General features: G+C 58.9%; 1 long non-coding RNA gene across 1 annotated transcript; it reads left to right on the top strand.

Moving 5' to 3' along the window:
- The first annotated feature begins 5,183 nt into the window (after positions 1 to 5,183).
- On the top strand, positions 5,184 to 9,098 carry LOC134165362 (uncharacterized). Its single transcript, XR_009965498.1, has 3 exons — positions 5,184 to 5,242; positions 6,486 to 6,591; positions 8,929 to 9,098. It is a non-coding gene; the product is annotated as an uncharacterized LOC134165362 (long non-coding RNA).
- The last annotated feature ends 37 nt before the right edge of the window (positions 9,099 to 9,135 follow it).

Below are 9,135 nucleotides of genomic sequence, written 5' to 3'. Positions count from 1 at the left end.
CATTGATCCCCTGTGTCCCTCCGAATTGACCCCCTATGACCCTCCCATTGATCCTCCCATGTCTCCCCATTGACCCCCCCAAGTATCCCCCCATTGACCCCATTGAAGCCCCTGTGTCCCCCCTCCATTGACCCCATTGACCTCCCCCGTGTCCCCCCATTGACCCCCCCCTTGTCCCCCCCATTGACCCATTGACCCCCCGTGTCCCTCCTCATTGATCCCATTGACCCCCCATGTCCCCCCCATTGACCCCCATGACCCTCCCATTGACCCCCATGTCCCCGCCATTGACCCCATTGACCCCCCATGTCCCCCCATTGACACCCCATGTCCCCCCATTGACCCCCCGTGTCCCTCCTCATTGATCCCATTGACCCCCCTGTCCCTCCCCATTGACCCCCATGACCCTCCCATTGACCCCCATGTCCCCCCATTGACCCCGTTGACCCCCTGTGTCCCCCCATTGACATCCCATGTCCCCCCATTGACCCCCCAGTGTCCCCCCCATGATCCCATTGACCCCCCGTGTCCCTCCCCGTTGACCCCCATGACCCTCCCATTGACCCCCATGTCCCCCCATTGACCCCGTTGACCCCCCGTGTCCCCCCATTGGCACCCCATGTCCCCCCATTGATCCCATTGACCCCCCCTGTCCCTCCCCATTGACCCCCATGACCCTCCCATTGACCCCCATGTCCCCCCATTGACCCCGTTGACCCCCCGTGTCCCCCCATTGACACCCCATGTCCCCCCCTTGACCCCCCCAGTGTCCCCCCCATGATCCCATTGACCCCCCGTGTCCCTCCCCATTGACCCTCGTGACCCTCCCATTGACCCCCATGTCCCCCCAATGACCCCGTTGACACCCCCGTGTCCCCCCATTAACACCCCATGTCCCCCCATTGACCCCCCAGTGTCCCTCCTCATTGATCCCATTGACCCCCCGTCCCTCCCCATTGACCCCCATGACCCTCCCATTGACCCCCATGTCCCTCCATTGACCCCGTTGACCCCCCCGTGTCCCCGCATTGACACCCCATGTCCCCCCATGGACCCCCCAGTGTCCCCCCATTGATCCCATTGACCCCCCGACACCCATGACCCTCCCATTGACCCCCATGTCCCCCCAATGACCCCGTTGACCCCCCTGTGTCCCCCCATTGACACCCCGGGTCCCCCCATTGACACCCCAGTGTCCCCCCATTGATCCCATTGACCCCCCGTGTCCCTCCCCATTGACCCCCGTGACCCTCCCATTGACCCCCATGTCTCCCCATTGACCCCATTGACCCCCCGTTTCCCCCATTGACACCCCATGTCCCCCCATTGACCCCCCAGTGTCCCCCCATTGATCCCATTGACCCCCCGTGTCCCTCCCCATTGACCCCCATGACCCTCCCATTGACCCCCATGTCCCCCCCATTGACCCCGTTGACCCCCGTTTCCCCCATTGACACCCCATGTCCCCCCATTGACCCCCCCAGTGTCCCCCCATTGATCCCATTGACCCCCATGTCCCCCCATTGACCCTGTTGACCCCCCGTGTCCCCCCATTGACCCCCAGCGTCCCTCCTCATTGATCCCATTGACCCCCCGTGTCCCTCCCCATTGACCCCCCCATGTCCCCCCATGGACCCCCCCGTGTCCCCCCCATTAACCCCCCCCTTCGTCACCCCCCCCCCATTGACCCCCCCAGTGCCTCTCTGCTGACGACATCCTGGCCCTTGCCGGTACCACCGGTGGGTTGAAAGCCCCGGATCTCCCTTGGCTCGGAGCCGCCGTCTTGGGGACCCTTTGGGACCCAATGGGAGCTTGCAAGGTTACCGGTAACACCGATACCACCGGGAGCATCGGTACCGGTAACAACGATACCACCAGGAGCATCGGTACCGGTAACACCGATACCACCGGGAGCATCGGTACCGGTAACACCGATACCACCGGGAGCATCGGTACCGGTAACAACGATACCACCAGGAGCATCGGTACCGGTAACACCGATACCACCGGGAGCATCGGTACCGGTAGCAACGATACCACTGGGAGCATCGGTACTGGTAACACCAATACCACCGGGAGCATTGGTACCGGTAGCAACGATGCCACCGGGAACATCGGTACCCGTAGCACCAATACCGATATCACCGATACCGGTGACATCGATACCACTGGTTGCACCGATACTGGTAACATCGATGCCACCGGTAGCACCGATACCGGTAGCACCGATACCGGTGACATCGATACCACCGGTAGCACCGATACCGGTAGCACCAATGCCGGTAACATCAATACCACCGGTAGCACCGATACCAGTAGCACCGATACCACCGGTAGCACCGATACCGATGACATCGATACCACCGGTAGCACCGATACCGGTAGCACCGGTACCGTCTACCCTTGGGTCGCTCGTGCCCGTGCCCTCCATCGCGCGTTCACGGTGAGCGGAGGCCGGTTCAGCACCAAGGACAGCGGCGCCCTACGGGAGGTGGAGGAGCTGCTGGAGGCCCTCGAAGGGGGATACAGAGGGGAGAGGGGAGAGACGGTGAGATGGGGGGGGATATGGGGTATGGCGTATGGGGTGTGGGATATGGGGTGTGGGATATGGGGTGTGGGATATGGGGTGTGGGATGTGGGGTGTGGGATGTGGGGAATGGGATGTGGGATGTGGGGTGTGGGATGTGGGGTGTGGGATATGGGGAACGGGATGTGGTATATGGGGTGTGGGATGTGGGGCAGGGGATATGGGGTATGGGATATGGGGTGTGGGATGTGGGGTATGGGATATGGGGTGTGGGATGTGGGGTATGGGATATGGGGTGTGGGATGTGGGGCGTGGGATATGGGGTGTGGGATATGGGGTGTGGGATATGGGGTATGGGATATGGGGTGTGGGATGTGGGGCATGGGATATGGGGTGTGGGATGTGGGGTGTGGGATGTGGGGCATGGGATATGGGGTATGGGATATGGGGTATGGGATATGGGGTGTGGGATATGGGGTATGGGATATGGGGTGTATGGGGTATGGGATATGGGGTGTGGGGTTTAGAGTGTGGGATATGGGGTGGAGGGTATTGGATATGGTGTATGGGATATGGAGTGTGGGATATGGGGTATGGAGTATGGGGTATGGGATATGGGGTATGGGATATGGGGTATGGGGTATGGATATGGGATATGGGGTATGGGGCATGGGGTATGGGATGTGGGGTATGGAATATGGGATATGGGGTATGGGATATGGGGTATGGGGTATCGGATATGGGGTATGGAATATGGGATATGGGGTATGGGATATGGGGTATGGGATATGGGGTATGGGATATGGGGTATGGGGCATGGGATATGGGGTATGGGATATGGGGCATGGGATATGGGATATATGGGATATGGGGTATGGGATATGGGGCATGGGATATGGGGTATAGGGTATGGGATATGGGATATGGGGATATGGGTAAGGGATATGTGGGATGTGGGATATGGGATGTGGGATATGCGATGTGGGGTGTGTGGGATGTGGGATGTGTGGGATGTGGGATGTGTGCGACATGGGATGTGAGGGACACGGGATGTGGGGTATGGGGTGGGGGATGTGTGGGATGTGTGGGATGGGGGGTGTGGAATGTGTGGGGTATGGGATGTGAGATGTGGGATATGGGATATGTGGGGTAAGGGATATGTGGGTTATGGGATGTGGGACATGGGACGTGGGGTATGGGATGTGTGGGACATGGGATATGGGATGCGGGATGTGGGATTGATGTGTGTCACTGACGTCAATGATGTCACTGATTGGTGTCGATGATGTCACTGATGTCAATGATGTCATGTCGATGACGTCACTGATGTTGATGACATCACTGATGTCAAGTGTGTTGATAGTTTCAATGGTGTCAGTGACATCAATGATGTCACTGGTGACGATGACATCACTAATGTCAATGATGTCACTGATATCGATGACATCACTGATGTCGATGACGTCACTGATGTCAAGTGTGTTGATAGATTCAACGGTGTCAGTGACGTCGATGAGGTCACTAATGACGATGACATCACTGATGGCAATGATGTCACTGATATCGATGACATCACTGACGTCAATGATGTCACTTATGTCGATGACGTCACTGATGTTGATGACGTCACTGATGTCAAGTGTGTTGATAGTGTCAGGTGTGTCACTGATGATGATGACGTCACCGATGTCTATGACGTCACTGATGTCAAGTGTGTTGATAGTTTCAACAGTGTCAGTGACGTCGATGATGTCACTGGTGACGATGACATCACTAATGTCAATGATGTCAGTGATATCGATGACGTCGATGATGTCACTGATGTCTATGACGTCACCAATGTCTATGACGTCACTGATGTCAAGTGTGTTGATAGTTTCAATGGTGTCAGTGACGTCGATGTCACTGGTGACGATGACATCACTAATGTCAATGATGTCACTGATATCGATGACATCACTGACGTCAATGATGTCACTGATGTCGATGACGTCACTGATGTTGATGACATCACTGATGTCAAGTGTGTTGATAGTTTCAACAGTGACAGTGACGTCAATGATGTCACTAATGACGATGACATCACTGATGTCAATGGTGTCACTGACATCGATGATGTCACTGATGTCAATGATGTCATGTCGATGACGTCACTGATGTTGATGACATCACTGATGTCAAGTGTGTTGATAGTTTCAACAGTGTCAATGACATCAATGGTGTCACTGGTGATGATGACATCACTAATGTCAATGATGTCACTGACATCGATGATGTCACTGATGTCACTGATGTCATGTCGATGACGTCACTGATGTTGATGACATCGCTGATGTCAAGTGTGTTGATAGTTTCAACGGTGTCAATGACGTCAATGATGTCACTGATGTCGATGACGTCAGTGATATCGATGACGTCACTGATGTCAATGACGTCGCTGCTGTCGATGACGTCCCTGCTGTCGATGACGTCACCGACTGACGTCACCGCTGTCCCCAGGGCTGCCTGGACGCCGGGGCCGTGTTGGCCGCGGGGGCCGCGGTGTCCCCACGTGTGGGTCCCGCCCGGGTGCTGGCGGCTCTGGGGGCCCTGGTGCTGCGCGGTCGCTGCCTGCGCCCCACAACTCCCCCCACGGCTCCCCCCGGCCCCCCCCGGCCCCATGGGACCTCCAATGGGAGCGGTGATGGACACCCCAAGGCGCTGCCCTGGGCCACGGTGAGGGGCGCTGGGGGGGGTCCTGGGGGTCAGGGTGCCCTTGGGGTGCAATGGGGCGCCTATGGGGGGGGTCAGGGTGCCCTATAGGGAGGTCTGGGCTCCTTAAGGGGGGGTCAGGGTGTCCTCGGGGTGCAATGGGACGCCTATGGGGGGGTCACTGGTCTTGGGGGGGGTCACGGTGCCCTCGGGGTGCAATGGGGCACCTATGGGGGGGGTCACTGGTCTTGGGGGGGGTCAGGGTGCCCTCGGGGTGCAATGGGGCACCTATGGGGGGTCACTGGTCTTGGAGGGGGGGTCAGGGTGCCCTATAGGGGGGTCTGGGCTCCTTAAGGGGGGGTCAGGGTGTCCTCGGGGTGCAATGGGGCGCCTATGGGGGGGTCACTGCTCTTGGGGGGGGTCAGGGTGTCCTCGGGGTGCAATGGGGCGCCTATGGGGGGGGGTCACTGGTCTTGGCGGGGGGGGTCAGGGTGCCCTATAGGGAGGTCTGGGCTCCTTAAGGGGGGGTCAGGGTGCCCTCGGTGTGCAATGGGGCGCCTATGGGGGGGGTCACTGGTCTTGGGGGGGGGGGATCAGGGTGCCCTCGGGGTGCAATGGGGCGCCTATGGGGGGGGTCACTGGTCTTGGGGGGGGGTCAGGGTGCCCTATAGGGGGGTCTGGGCTCCTTGAGGGGGGGTCAGGGTGCCTTTGGGGTGCAATGGGGCACCTATGGGGGGGGTCACTGGTCTTGGGGGGGGGACAGGGCGCCTTTGGGGTGCAATGGGGCACCTATGGGGGGTCACTGGTCTTGGGGGGGGGGTCAGGGTGCCCTATAGGGGGGTCTGGGCTCCTTAAGGGGGGGTCAGGGTGTCCTCGGGGTGCAATGGGGCGCCTATGGGGGGGTCACTGGTCTTGTGGAGAGGGGTCCCGGTGCCCTCGGGGTGCAATGGGGCTCCTATGGGGGGTCACTGGTCTTGGCGGGGGGGGTCAGGGTGCCCTATAGGGGGGTCTGGGCTCCTTAAGGGGGGGGTCAGGGTGCCCTCGGGGTGCAATGGGGCTCCTATGGGGGGTCACTGGTCTTGGGGGGGGGATCAGGGTGCCCTCGGGGTGCAATGGGGTGCCTATGGGGGGGGTCACTGGTCTTGGCGGGGGGGGTCAGGGTGTCAATGGAGTGGGTCTGGGTGCCCTATAGGGGGGTCTGGGCTCCTTAAGGGGGGTGAGGGTGCCCATGGGGGGCTCAGGGTGCCTCCTCCCCCCCCCCCCCCAGCTGATCCGGACCCCCCCCAAGCCCAATCCCCGCCATGGAGACCTCAGCCCGAACCCCATGGCCAACGGCACCGTGGGGCCCCGGGACCAGCTCAGCACCCTACAGAGTGAGTGCGGGTGGGGGGGGGACGTCCGGGGAGCCTCAGGGTTCCATTGGGTGCTGTTGGGTGCGGATGGGTGCCATTGAGTGCCGTTGGGTGCCATTGAGTTCCATTGGGTGCAGTTGGGTGCCGTTGAGTGCCATTGGGTGCAGTTAGGTGCCATTGGGTGCTGTTGGGTGGGGTTGGGTCCATTGGGTGCGGTTGGGTGCCGTTGAGTGCCATTGGGTGCAGTTAGGTGCCATTGGGTGCTGTTGGGTGGGGTTGGGTCCATTGGGTGCGGTTGGGTGCCATTGAGTGCCATTGGGTGCGATTGGGTGCCATTGAGTTCCATTGGGTGCTGTTGGGTGCGGTTGAGTGCCATTGAATTCCATTGGGTGCAGTTAGGTGCCATTGAGTGCCATTGGGTGCTGTTGGATGGGGTTGGGTCCATTGGGTGCGGTTGGGTGTGGTTGGGTGCCATTGAGTTCCATTGGGTGCTGTTGGGTGGGGTTGGGTCCACTAGGTGCGGTTGGGTGCGGTTGGGTGCCATTGAGTTCCATTGGGTGCTGTTGGGTGCGGTTGGGTGCCATTGAGTTCCATTGGGTGCAGTTAGGTGCCATTGAGTGCCATTGGGTGCTGTTGGATGGGGTTGGGTCCATTGGGTGCGGTTGGGTGTGGTTGGGTGCCATTGGGTGCAGTTGGGTGCCATTGAGTTCCATTGGGTGCTGTTGGGTGGGGTTGGGTCCACTAGGTGCGGTTGGGTGCGGTTGGGTGCCATTGAGTTCCATTGGGTGCTGTTGGGTGCGGTTGGGTGCCATTGAGTTCCATTGGGTGCAGTTGGGTGCCATTGAGTGCCATTGGGTGCGATTGGGTGCCATTGAGCTCCATTGGGTGCTGTTGGGTGCGGTTGGGTGCCATTGAGTTCCATTGGGTGCAGTTAGGTGCCATTGAGTGCCATTGGGTGCTGTTGGGTGGGGTTGGGTCCATTGGGTGCGGTTGGGTGCCGCTGAGTGACATTGGATGCCTTTGGGTGCCATTGAGCTCCATTGGGTGCTGTTGGGTGGGGTTGGGTGCCATTGAGTGCCATTGGGTGCGGTTGGGTGCTATTGAGTTCCATTGGGTGCTGTTGGGTGGCGTTGGGTTCATTGGGTGCGGTTGGGTGCCATTGGGTGCGATTGGGTGCCATTGAGTTCCATTGGGTGCTGTTGGGTGGGGTTGGGTGCCATTGAGTGCCATTGGGTGCGTTTGGGTGCCATTGAGTTCCATTGGATGCTGTTGGGTGGGGTTGGGTCCATTGGGTGCCATTGAGTTCCATTGGGAGCCATTGGTGCTGTTGGGTCCCATAGGATGCTGTTGGGTGGGGTTGGGTCCATTGGGTGCCATTGGGTACTGTTGGGTCTCTATGGGTCCCTATGTCTCTCTATGGGTCACTATGTATCCCTATGGGTCCCTATGTCTCTCTATGGGTCCCTATGGGTCCCTATGTATCTCTATGGGTCCCTATGGGTCCCTCTGTCTCTCTATGTGTCCCTATGTGTCCCTATGGGTTCCTATGGGTCCCTATGTGTCCCTATGGTTCCCTATGTATCCCTATGGGTCCCTATGTGTCCCTATGTATCCCTATGGGTCCCTATGGGTCCCTATGTATCTCTATGGGTCCCTATGTCTCTCTATGGGTCCCTATGTATCTCTCTGTGTCCCTATGGGTCCCTCTGTCTCTCTATGTGTCCCCATGTGTCCCTATGTGTCCCAATGTGTCCCTATGTGTCCCTATGTGTCCCTATGTACCCCTATGTGTCCCTATGTATCCCTATGTGTCCCTATGTATCCCTATGTGTCCCTATGTGTCCCTATGTGTCCCTATGGTTCCCTATGTGTCCCTATGTGTCCCTATGTATCCCTATGTATCCCTATGTGTCCCTATGTGTCCCTATGTATCCCTATGGTTCCCTATGTGTCCCTATGTGTCCCTATGTGTCCCTATGTGTCCTTCTGGTTCCCTATGTATCCCTGTGTGTCCCTATGTGTCCCTATGTGTCCCTATGTGTCCCTATGTGTCCCTATGTATCCCTATGTGTCCCTATGTGTCCCTATGTGTCCCTATGGTTCCCTATGTGTCCCTATGAGTCCCTATGTATCCCTATGGGTCCCTATGGGTCCCTATGTGTCCCTATGTGTCCCTATGTGTCCCTATGAGTCCCTATGAGTCCCTATGTATCCCTATGTGTCCCTATGTATCCCTATGTATCCCTATGTGTCCCTATGTGTCCCTATGTGTCCCTATGTACCCCTATGTATCCCTATGTGTCCCTATGTGTCCCTATGTGTCCCTATGTATCCCCATGTGTCCCTATGGGTCCGCAGGGTTCGCCGCGGGCTCCGCGGCCGCGCTGCTGTTGTCGCTGCTGCCGCTGGGGGCGCTGTTGCTGCTGCGCTGCCCCCTGGCGGCCGGGGCCTGGCGCTGGCTGCGGCCGCTGCTGCTGGGGGGGGCGGCGGGGGCGCTGAGCGGGGACGGGGTCCTGCACATCCTGCCCCACGTGAGCTATGGGGGGGAGGGGTGGGGGTGGGGGT

This window comes from Pezoporus occidentalis, unplaced genomic scaffold (genome assembly GCF_034315485.1).
Source record: "Pezoporus occidentalis ecotype Australia unplaced genomic scaffold, CSIRO_AGI_Poc_V1 ctg2385, whole genome shotgun sequence".
NCBI lineage: Eukaryota > Metazoa > Chordata > Aves > Psittaciformes > Psittacidae > Pezoporus > Pezoporus occidentalis.
The sequence above is the reverse complement of the archived record's forward strand: the minus strand, read 5'-3'. Positions and strand labels throughout refer to the sequence as shown.